This window comes from Podarcis muralis, chromosome 17 (assembly GCF_964188315.1).
Source record: "Podarcis muralis chromosome 17, rPodMur119.hap1.1, whole genome shotgun sequence".
NCBI classification, from domain to species: domain Eukaryota; kingdom Metazoa; phylum Chordata; class Lepidosauria; order Squamata; family Lacertidae; genus Podarcis; species Podarcis muralis.
Window position 1 is genome coordinate 23,370,707 of NC_135671.1, and position 12,141 is coordinate 23,382,847.

General features: G+C 46.2%; 1 protein-coding gene across 2 annotated transcripts in view; it reads left to right on the plus strand.

The window, feature by feature from the left end:
* The first annotated feature begins 11,616 nt into the window (after positions 1-11,616).
* The window catches only part of MOB3B (MOB kinase activator 3B), a 96,138-nt gene continuing 95,613 nt past the window's right edge, over positions 11,617-12,141 (plus strand). For both annotated transcript variants that reach the window (XM_028711671.2, XM_028711674.2), the window contains exon 1: positions 11,617-11,755. The gene's annotated coding sequence lies outside the window, so the exon portion shown is untranslated. The remainder of the gene's footprint in view (positions 11,756-12,141) is intronic.

A 12,141-nucleotide genomic window follows, 5' to 3' on the forward strand; every position in this document is an offset into this window, starting at 1 on the left:
ACGGTGTTCCTTACACAGTTCATAGTCCTTCACAGAAAAGCCATAGCTCACCTCAAATATGTAGAACAGTATGTATGTTTGGAAATTGGGCTAGATGATCCTTGAGGTCCCTTCAAACTTGACAATTCAGTTTCTAACTATAAAGGTGAGAGGACCACTCTGGGTTAGGTATCTTGGCATAGTTTGAAATTAAAATAGTCTGTTAAACCACTCTTTGACGTGATCCTCAGGTTATGTGGCATTGTTAGATGTTTTTGTTTGGCGAAACTCAGTTTGTCTTTTTCTGTCTTCCCGCAGACCAAGGGGGGGGGGGGGGAGTCTTTTAAATCACTTTGTAATGTGAATATAGACCTGGGCTGAGCAGCAGAGGGCGATCTTAACATAGCAGTGGCTGTAGCTGAAAAGAGCAAGCCCGGTTTTCGTTCACTTCTTTTTGGCTGGCCTTTCTATACTCGCGTGCAGGAACATGATGGCACTTTGAAGATTCTTAAAAATGTGGGTTGGTACAGCTCCACAGTGCTTTTTAAATGCACCAGTAAAGGGGAATATGATGTGCATCTTCACAGGCATCGTGCTGCTTTCCAATGCATCAAAATGCAACCACGCCATGGGGTTATGCTGCAGCAGGAGCAGGGGGCCACATTTCCAGTGGTGGGGGGGGGCAAAGCTAGAGGCAAAAGGAGACAGGGCGATGAATGCACAAGTTGCCATTGTTCAGAAGGCACTATCAAAGTTCAAGGTTGCATCCTAGCCAGGTGGAAACATTTTTGGTGGAAATCATGACCAGTGAAGGGTCTGGCCTGGGGAGAGTGCTCAGGGCCGGTTAGAGAGACCTGGAGGGCCACACACAGTCCCTGAGCCTGAGGTTCCCTACCCATGCACTACAGGCTGTAGAAAGACTTGCATTTTTGACAAATAGCAGGAGGTGCTGCCAGATTTTGAGAACAATTGTGTGCTTTTCTGATATATGTTCTGTGACGGGCGTTAGTTTAAAAGCAACACAGCCGTGAGAGTTCTGGTAGCACAAGGATGGAAGACTGAAGAAACCCCAACTAAAGAATCATGGCAAGAAAAATTGATGGACTATGCAGAACTGGCAAAACTGACATAAGCTACGGGACAAGGATAACTGACTTTAAGGATGATTGGAACCCTTTACAAAGTATCTGAAGACGCAACAAAGCGAACTGGACTCCTTGGCAGGTTTTGAATAAACATTCACAAACTTTTTATTGATAATCAGCTAAATAGTTTGAGGATCTCTACAACTTTGTAACATGCAGAAAACAGCATTCTTAGAGAAACCAGAGACTGGAATGGAGGGAAGTCAGGGGGTGGGGGTGGGTGGGTTTTGTAGGGGGGGGAGGGAGGAAAAATGGGGGTGGAAACAAGGATGATGTTTTTGGATAATATGTGTTATAATTTTGAATAAAAATAAATTTAAAAAAAACATACATGCCCTCTGAACCCAATTTTCCAAAGGCTGCAATCCTGCTGAGAGTAATCCCTATTCAACTCAGTAGGTCATACTCTGGAGTAGACACGATTGACATGGCAGCGTGCTTGCTCAACTCCTCCCTTTGGCTTCCTCTCGTAGGCTGTTTGGAGAGAAACAAAGGTTTCCATGCACGTGGTTCCAGCTCCAGCCCCTGCTGTCTCCAGCTAGGACTGAGAAAAGACTCCGGCTTCAAACCCCAAAGAGCTGTGCCAACCAGTACAGGGACAATACTGGTCCTTGGTGGACCAATGGTTTTCACTCAGCATAAGGCAGATTCTTATTTTCGGAGGTGAACCTAGTCTTTGGCAAGGAGGTGCATTGTCGGCTCTGAAGCAGGGAGAGACCATGGACCAGAAACTTGAAAAGTTTGCTTTTTGTCGCCTTTAGCTCTCTGCCAGTGACTTCCTCTGCCATTGGGGTTGGCTCTGCCCTGCCTCCCCTCCTCTCTTGGTCCATCCATCTGCTTTCCTCCTTCCCTCTGCTTGCTGCTTCCCCTCCTAGCCACTCTGGGCCAGAGTGCAGAAGCACAATACAAACATAGTTTTAAAAGAATAGAGTAGGCATTGGAGACAGCTGATCTATGAATGTGCAAGTATTATCCTTTAAGAGGAAGGGATGAGTGGTATTTTGAAAGCTGCATCTGCATGCTCCTACATTTAGGAATCAGTGGGCCTACTGCCTTTCTTTGTACTCGCAGGAATTACAAGGCAAGGGTTAGTTAAGGTTCTAGGTAAAGAGATTCCTGACTATTAGGTCCAGTCGCGGACGACTCTGGGGTTGCGGTGCTCATCTCACTTTATTGTCCAAGGGAGCTGGTGTACAGCTTCTGGGTCATGTGGCCAGCATGACAGCCGCTTCTGGTGAACCAGAGCAGCGCACGGAAATGCCGTTTACCTTCCCACCGGAGCAGTACCTATTTATCTACTTGCACTTCGTGTTTTCGAACTGCTAGATTGGCAGGAGCAGGGACCAAGCAATGGGTGCTCACCCCATCACGGGGATTCGAACCACCAACCTTCTGATCAGCAAGCCCAAGAGGCTCAGTGGTTTAACCCACAGCGCCACCTGCGTCCCTCAGTTAAGGTTCTACCTTCCTGGAAATCTTTATATGCTGTTTTAGGTATTTGACACGAAGCAGGTCCACAGTCCAGGGAACTGCGGCTGTCGCCATCTTGTGCTGCTCTCTGTAAAGCAAACCATGGGTGCCCTACTTGTTTTGAAACTGGTGGTGGAGGGGCAGGGCCCTGATTCAGAATGCAGAACAAAAGCGACCATTCTGTCATTGAGTGAAAAATAATTCTGTTTGCCTCTGCAGAAGAGTGGGTACTGGAATTTCTCTCAGCGGAGCTTTGAATACCAGTCTGTGTTACCCAATGCCTGTTCTTTTCTGGTATGCTCATATGGATGGGGCAAATGGAAATACTGTTTTTCTGCACTTCAAGTTAGTGTGTCTCTGTGTTACTGTAATAACTATGAAATGACTAATGGGGTTGAACCACATTATTCTCGTGACGTTTTGTGAAAGAGTCAGCTGAGAAAACAACCACCACCAAAACAAAACTCACAATGACATAATAAAGCAAAGGGTGCTTTCCAAGAGAATCTCTTGATTTGCTTATGATAATAAAAGAAAGCCCTGTTATATGAGGGAATTTCTGAAAATTGGTAAAAACATCGGGAAGATTTAGAGGGGGGGGCAGACCTCAACAACACAACACACACACCCCAAAAAACCTATCAAGAACTTTTGTGTCCAGATTTTCACTTTTTGAAATATGGCAACCCTACATTAGGGGGGAAATTGGGAAAGGGGATTTGGATCTCGTGTCAAAGCCTGTCTCTGAAAACCTCAACAGTAGGCGGGAGATGTTGCAGTCAAGCTTCAATTTTGTTCTCAGAAACAAATATTTGAGCTTCCGTATTTAGCACAGAGGCAGCCTTTTTTAATCTTTTGTGTATGTGTTTCGTGGCTGGCACTTGTTGCTTAGTACGTTTGAAGAGGATGGCTTAGACTGCTGGATCTTAGGGTGAAGAAGTCTTGAGATTATTCAATGTTTCCGATTTGGAAGGAAGAATAAAGGGCAGGCAGAAGGTATATTGTGAGTGAGCAATAGATCAGTGACCATTTTCAAACAGCTAGTTAGTAACTCCCTGGAATCTTGCTCGGATGCCTGATTAACGTCTTCCAAAGCAATTAAAGTGGTATCTCGGGTTAAGAATTTAATTCGTTCTGGAGCTCCGTTCTTAACCTGAAGCTGTTCTTAACCAGAGGTAACACGTTAGCTAATGGGGCCTCCCGCCGCCACTGCGTGATTTCTGTTCTCATCCTGAAGCAAAGTTCTTAACCCGAGGTACTATTTCTGGGTTAGCGGAGTCTGTAACCTGAAGTGTCTGTAACCTGAAGCGTCTGTAACCCAAGGTACCACTGTATGTAATCTGAACTTAAAATGGAAAGCATAATGCTGGTGGTCAACAAAAGATGCTTAAAGACTCTCTCAAGGCAAATCTTAAAAAATGTAGTATAAACACCGACAACTGGGAAACACTGGCCTGCGAGTGCTCCAATTGGAGAACAGCCTTTACCGAAGGTGTCATGGGCTTTGAAGATGCTCGAACTCAGGACAAAAAGGGAGAAACGAGCTAAGAGGAAGGCATGCTTGGCAAAACCTCAACGTGATCAACTCCCACCCGGAAGCCTATGTCCCCACTGTGGAAGGACATGTGGATCCAGAATTGGCCTCCACAGTCACTTACGGACTCACCGTTAAAACTGTGTTCATGGAAGACAAATCTTACTCGGTTACGAGTGATTGCCGAAGAAGAAGGAATCTTGCAAAGAATGCTAGACCACTCAGACCTTCCTCTGATCCAGCAAGGGCCTTATGTTCTTGGGCAAGCAGCCATACTCCATAGTGCTTAACAAAGATGAATTATACCTAAGAGATCTTGACCCATGCATGCCTTTAAAAAGTGACTGAAAGCAGCCAACCCGCTGTTCGAGTGCAGAGATTGCTTCACTCGTTAATTCTTCCACAATGTTGTTTTTAAGATTTCCTTTGCAGTGTACAAAAGGTAAATATCCCTGCTTTCTAAATCTACAGGATGCCTTAAATAACCCTTTCTTCGGCTTATTACCCCTATGAAAGCTTATTGGCTTTAGAGGCAATTGTCTTAGAACGGTATGAAATGCCTTTGGAGCCCAGGCAGTTTCCTTCCTGTTCAGGTTTAAAGGATTTTCCCACTGGAATCATATATATGGTTGTGTTTTCCCTTCTTATGGGAAGTTGGTTTTCATTAGAAAATATATTGTAATGCAAACAAGCTGAGGAGGTTGTGACCATCTCATAAATTTATGAGCGGGGACTATGGATTACTGAGTGCTTTGAATTTTTAAAGCTCCCACATAGAGAAAAATGAAACCATTATTAAAAACACCAGGGGTGTGTGTATGTTTTAAAAAATAGTTTGGACACTTCCCCCTCCAACTGGGTTTGTATGAGGCAGAAGGGAAGTCTGTGTGGTGTTGAGTCAGTATGTTTGCCAGTTTTCTAAGTTCCCCACAGCGATTTGAGGTTTAGATGTTCCTCTCTCCAAATCTTGGGGAAAAGGCATTGATGTTCTGGGGGACAGAGAGCTAGCCAGACTCTACAGAGTAGTGCATGGCTTAGACTGGTAACACAGGCATATACCCCAAAGGACACTGTATGTAGGGCTTCATTTTTCAGGGGGAACTCACAGGTACTCAGTTCCGACTCCTGAGGTGGGTTTTGGCAAGTGGTTTTTCCCCCTGGGGGTATTCAAAGGTATGCAGTACTGGCACCTTTCCCCCCAAATGTTAAACTTACTGAAGCAACTTCATGGCTCCGTTGTTTTTTTCCTAGGAAAAAACCCACTAACCGTATGAATATTTGCTCTTCAGAAGTTTGGCTGGAGTCAGTGGCCAAAGGAACCACAGGGTCAATCAGCCTTATGCTGAGATTTTGTTTTCTCGCTTGTTTTATTGACTTCGTTTAATTATAATTATATATCACTTTCTTGCAAAACAATATGTGCAAGGACTTTGAGCGTGATGGATCTTGATGGATTTCTGATGACTCCTGAGAATTTCCTAGCTGGCATGTGATAAACAGGACAGGTACAACAAGAGATGTTGTTTTACTGAGGAACAGCAAGGTGTGTAGGGCCATTAAAATGATTGCTCCCAAGTGTGCTGTCTGGTTCTATGAAGATGGCCTTGTTCTCTGGTATTCTGAGGAGCTGTGGTTGATGAAGCATGCTGGAGGACGTCTGCAGGACAAGTGTTGGAAATCTTGATCCAAAAGCTGATCAAGCGTGTTAAGGACACATAACATGCATCCAACATGGTAGTAAAGGCAGCAAATCAGTCTTTGTTTTGCACTGAAGAATATGAACTGAGGAGCATCAAAATTAAACATTTATTTGCTTATTTGTTTCATAAAATTTGTACACAACTTGATGGTAAAAGAACGATCAAACAAACCCTCAAAGTAGTTTTTTAAAAAAAGGTAAAACAATAAAATCACAAGAAATTTTCAACCATGCTTAAAACCATATAAAAGTTAAAATACTAACAGATTAAAATTCACTTTCTAAGCATCTGGGATGCTTATAATCCCTGCTTGCTTGGTCTCCTTGGCTTCATTTTCAGCAAACCACTTCTCTGGAGAGAGAAATAAGCCTGTTGTCTTTTGGAGTCCACAAATAAGACATGAACTGATTTTTTAATTCACTTCTTGGTGATGTTTCTTTATCTTGGCATTTTGGGTACATAGCACTGATAACCGCTTGTAATTAAAACACTGGTTGAAAATCTCTTTTGATCCACACTCCCATTTTGGCTTTGAATCGAGATGGAGTAGCTCCACTCCAAGAAACTGCTTTGATGTTTGCTTCAATACATCTTTGACCACAAACATCAGCCCCAGCTGTTGGAAGTGTAGGAGTGCTGGGTTCACTTCTTCGATAGTGAAACAGTGAAAAATAAGCACGATAGCTTGCATCCCTCATAAACTAATAGTAGCATAATCCTGTTCTGTACCACACTATCTCTGAGCTGCAGCCTTTCATTCGCCATCAAACATTATAATATTGCTTAAATTCTGAGTCAGCAAGAGCCAACTCCTTTAGCTTTTGTTTGTTTTACTGGCTCTGTTCCTGTCCCTTTAATGGCAGCCTGTCATCCAGAAACTTAGCAAATGAAGGTTTTTTCCAAGCCTGCAGGCAGGTAGTGGGGAAAACTTCACTGACTTAATTTCTTCACCCCAGGCTTCTGTTTAAGACCAGGTCTTGCTTGCTTCCATTTCCAGAACCAGATTCTATCACACCCTCCAAAATTTACCTATTTTCCAGGGATAGTCCTGGATTTACAGGAGGAGTCCTGGTTTCTGATTTGATCTTGGAATGTCCCGCTTTTCCTTAGGACGTGCCTCTCTTTTCATCAGAGAAATGTTGGAGGGTATGGAGCTATGCGACCCCTGAGCCAAATAGATAACATCTGAAGGCACCCCTGTATGGGGAAGTTCTTTTAATGTTTAATGTTTTAGTATGTGTTATATACGTGGGAAGCTGCCCAGAGTGTCTGGGGCAATCCAGTCAGACGGGTGAGGTATAAAGAAAATAAATAACAATGATAATAATTTATTATTGAATACGATGTCTCTATTTTCATTGAAGAAGTGTTGGGAGTCTGTTCTATGCCTTGACATCCGGGAAACCTATGGGGACCTTAGTGACTTGCTCATTTTTACAGGACTGAGTTTACTTAACTTTAGTTAGAATAACATTTACTAGGCTTGCAACCCATACCAGGCTTCATGTCAGAATAATGCATACTCCCCGCAACTGTTCCATTTTAAGTGGCACATCCTGGAATCGCAGAAGCCCATCCTGGATTCTATTTGCATCCAAGCATGTCCCTGTTTTGGGGATGACAAAGTCGGAGGGCATGCGCAATGCAGGGATAAGTGAATGCAGTACCCTCCAGATCATGGGTAGGCAAACTAAGGCCCGGGGGCCAGATCTGGCCCAATCGCCTTCTAAATCCGGCCCGCGGACGGTCTGGGAATCAGCGTGTTTTTACATGAGTAGAACGTGCCCTTTTATTTTAAATGCATCTCTGGGTTATTTGTGGGGCATAGGAATGTGTTCATTTTCCTCCCCAAAATATAGTCCAGCCCCCACAAGGTCTGAGGGACAGTGGACCGGCCCCCTGCTGAAAAAGTTTGCTGACCACTGCTCCAGATGATACAGTATTTGACTCAAAATCCTATCAGCCCCAGATAGCAATGCCAATGGTGACGGAAGATGTGAGGTGTAACAATAAAATAAAATATCTTTATTGTCATTGCCCCCTCTCGGGGACAACGAAATTACAATATGGAGGACACCATGCTAGGCTGCCCCTTGTGTAGTGAATTGTCCCTCCTGGAAGCATCCAGAACTGGCTCTCTGCCCCCGTTATTTTAGTTCTGGTTCTGCATTACCGTATACTCCCTTCTCACAGGTATTTCCCTCTGAGCAAATCAGGAAGAATGTTTTCAGTAAACAGATTATCTGTAAGCCACCCGTCATTATTTGATGATGCAAGCCCATAGAACGGCGGTGACAAGGGATTATTATCTGAGGTGTTGGTCACCCACCTTGGACCACTTGCTATCACTTAACAACCCTTGTGACAATAAACAGCAGTGCAGAGGCGCAGGAATGGAGGCAAGGGCAACCTTGGGACTTGTTTATTTCCACCACAGAAGCAATGATGCCATTTGCAGGAGTGTTATTCCCCCACTCCACCCCGCTCTGGAGGGTTGGGAGGGGAAGTTCTGTTGCACAAATTGGGTCCTCCCTTAAAGAGGGCACGTGTTGCGGTGAGACCTGGCAACCTAACCCTGTGTTGTGGGTGGGTACGTTTGGATAGTCACAATACCCGATTGGTAGGTCCCTTGATGCAGGGTTCAATCAGGCCAATGGGACGCAGGCTAAACGGTTCAAGGGATCTAGATATACCTATGCATGTGCCTCAGAGCTTCCTCTTTCGGTGCGTGCATCGGAACACCCTCCCACCTCTCCCTATATTTAGGGCTTTGCGTTTGACCTTGCTATGCCGTCGTGTGTCGTCTGTCCTTGGGACAGGGGCACGGCAGGAATTTTCCCCACTTGGCTGATTGGCTGTTGCCATTTGGGTTTCGCCTGCCGTGTAGCAAACCGTCACAACTTGTAAGGTTGCAGATAGGCTCTGGTCTGGTTCAGGTGATAGGGATGGGAGAATGTTCTCGCCATCCCTGTGTGAAGGGTATTCTGTTAAAGGAATCCAGGGACTTGATGGTTTGGTCAACCCCTGAGAGGGGGTTGTGCCCGTGGCTGAATCCATGGGGGCATTTTGGTGGCGGAGATAGCCTGTTCCTGGCTTTCTGCTTATCCAGGTGTTCACCCTTGGCTGACCTATGCTGGAACCCTGGGTCAGCGCTACCTGCATGGCAGGGAGCTAGTCGAATCAGAGCCTATGCAACCAGTCACTTTCTGTAATCAATAAAGTTGTGGCCTAAATTCTGCCAAAAACCAAACCAAAATTTGAGTCCTGTCTGAATTTATTTAAGGGGGAGGTTTAAAGGTCTAAACAGGCAAGGGGAAATCCTTGCCTGAAAGGAGGAGAATTGGGTTGGGTGTGACTCTTATGTCTTAGCCAGTGCTATTTTTATAGAAAAAGAGGTTCCAGAACTCACCATGAACACCTCCCTTATTCTCTTATAATGGCAATGGCGCCCACCTGAGAGGTGCCAGAACTGAGTTCTAGTGAGTTCTGGCCTTGGTCTCAGCCTAGTCTACGAATAAAAATAATAATATTATTTTCAATTTCTGTCCTGCTTTACTCCCAAAGAAGAGTTCCTTAGAGGAATGGAGATTATTGCATAGAAATTCCTCTCTCTACAGAGCAAGGCTGCGTAAACATTGCCAATTTCTCCAGCTCCCACATGCTCCCATCGCTGACTTTTGGACCAGGGTATCCAAATCTCAGGGTCGTGGGTTCGAGAGCTCCACACTGGGCAAAAAAAATTCCTACATTGGAGAGGGTTGGACTAGATGACCCCACAGATCGGAGTAGCCAGGATTTATGTTGGGGGGGCAGGGTGCCCATCTGTCAACCCGTCACCACCCTCTGTCTGGCTCTGTCCAGCAGATTCAGAATGAAATGTCTCAGCAACAGTTGTGCTAAATTACTTTCTTTGGACCCCCCCAGCGCTCAGAAAAAATCTGTCAAAACTTTCAGTCCTTTGAAAAATAATCGAAAAATTAGCATTTCCTGCAGTGTTTCTTTTTTCTCTTTAAAATTATACACCTTCTTTCAGGAGTGCCAGCTTGGCCCCCGCGACCATGGGGGCCCGGGGCCCTGCAGCGTGCATGGCCCTGGCGCAGAAAGTTGTGGGTGGCCCTTCATGGGGAATTTTGTGGGTGCTTGGAAACCCAGGGAGCTGGAACCTAGGCACTTTTTTAAATCTCAAATTATTATTATTTTGTAAATCTAAACTATAACAAGTTTCCTTGCATTTGTTGAAAACCTTTTCAGGGCTTCCTCCTCTCTCTTTCCCCCCTCCAGTGCAGTTTTCCTGTGCCCATTTATACTTTTGAGCAGTGCTATTTTCCTGGGGGTACGCATACCTCTAAACATTTCGCGGATCTAAGTTTGGCCTCATTGTCAGGGTCAGATTTAGGTTTGATGAGGCCCTCAGCTACTGAAGGTAATGGGGCCCTTTATATGTCCAGCTGTCCTTTGTCAACAGCAAATTGTCACTGTTTTTTTGTGTTGGATATATGCTATATGGTAATTTATGGACCTGATAGGTATCTAAAGCCATTTGCACATAACAAAACATGTATTTTATCAAAGTTGAACTGAAATACAATTAAGAAGTGATATTTTAGAGAGCAGGCTAGCAGGCAGGGCCCGTTACTTACATCAGGCATAGGCAAACTCCGGCCCTCCTGATGTTTTGGACTACCATTCCCATCACCCCTAGCTAACAGGACCAGTGGTCAGGGACGATGGGAGTTGTAGTCCCGAACATCTGGAGGGCCAGAGTTTGCCTGTGCCTGACTTACATCATACCTGAAGGAGTGTCTCCACCCCCATCGTTCTGCCCGGACGCTGAGGTCCAGCGCCGAGGGCCTTCTGGCGGTTCCCTCATTGCGAGAAGCAAAGCTACAGGGAACCAGGCAGAGGGCCTTCTCGGTAGTGGCGCCCGCCCTGTGGAACGCCCTCCTATCAGATGTCAAAGCGATAAACAACTACCTGACATTCAGAAGACATCTTAAGGCTTCAGGGAAGTTTTTAATGTGTGATATTTTAGTGTATTTTTGGTTTATATGGAAGCTGCCCAGAGTGGCTGGGGAAACCCAGCCAGATGGGCGGGGTACAAATAATAAATTATTATTATTATTATTATTATTATTATTATTATTATTATTCTGTTGCTGTATATAGGTTTTATTTTATTTATTTATTTACCTTATATTTTGGAAATGTACATCCCGTTGTTTTTTCCTTTGATTTTTTGGGGGGCCCCCAAGAGAGTGGGGCCCTGACCTATAGCTTCTTTAGCTTATGCGTAAATCCGGCACTGCGAGAGGCAATATTTCAATATGAGTAGGATAATGAGAGTACCTTTAAACATTTTTTTAGGGGGGGGAGCACTGCTTTTGAATACTGTATTTTTATTTATTCACCTGATTTAGGGAGGGGGGTGCGCAGCTGCTACGCACATCATGCCCCTCCCCGCTTTCCAATCCCACACTACTAGAGCTCTCACTCCATGCTTTCCGTTCAGGGACGGGACTTTAGCCACGCTCCCCGGGCCGCCCCCGGCGCTTGCAAGGCTCGGGCTGCAGCGCGCGTCCGCGTCCGCCAGGGGTTGCGCCTCGGCCCTTTCCCTGCTCAGCCGCCAGGGCCGCCCGAGTCCCGGGCGAGGGTGGACGTCGGCGCGGCAGCAGCAGCGGCTCTTCTCCGGCTCCTCCGCCCGAGGCACGGCGATCGGAGAGCGCCATGCCCCCTGGCCCCGTGCAATAGATCCCTCCCCTCCTCCCGCCTTCCCAGGGCCAGATCCCCCTCTTTTGGAACCGACTCGGCGTGCGCTTTTTCTTTTTTGTGTTTCCACCCGTCCGCAAAGCCTTGGATTTGCGGGTGCGCAAAGAAAGAAGGGAGCGCCAGGAGAAACCATCGCAGGCAGCCGCCAGCGGGCTTACAAGGTAAACCCCCCGGGAGACGTGGGTCGCTTTATTTGGGAGGGGGCTGCCGCCCAACCAACCCTTCCTCCTCCGCTTTCCACTTGGGATCGCTTAAGATCCCAAGTGGAATGGAAGGAGAGAGATGGGGGGTGGGGGTGGACGTGCGTGGAGGAGAAAGCTGCGCATCTTGAATTGTGCAACAATGTGTGCGTGCGCGCAAACTTGGCGCGCCTCCCCCCCCGTTCCTCCGCTTGCAGCCAAAATGCAAGCCAGAGCCCAACTCGTTCCCCCCGGGAAGCGAGTCCCACGGCTGCTCGGTGCTGTGTGTGTGTGTTTATTTACTCCCGAGTAAGCGTTGGATGGAGGGGTAAGTGGGTCGTAGGGCAGGAGCGGCCGGTGTGCCCACC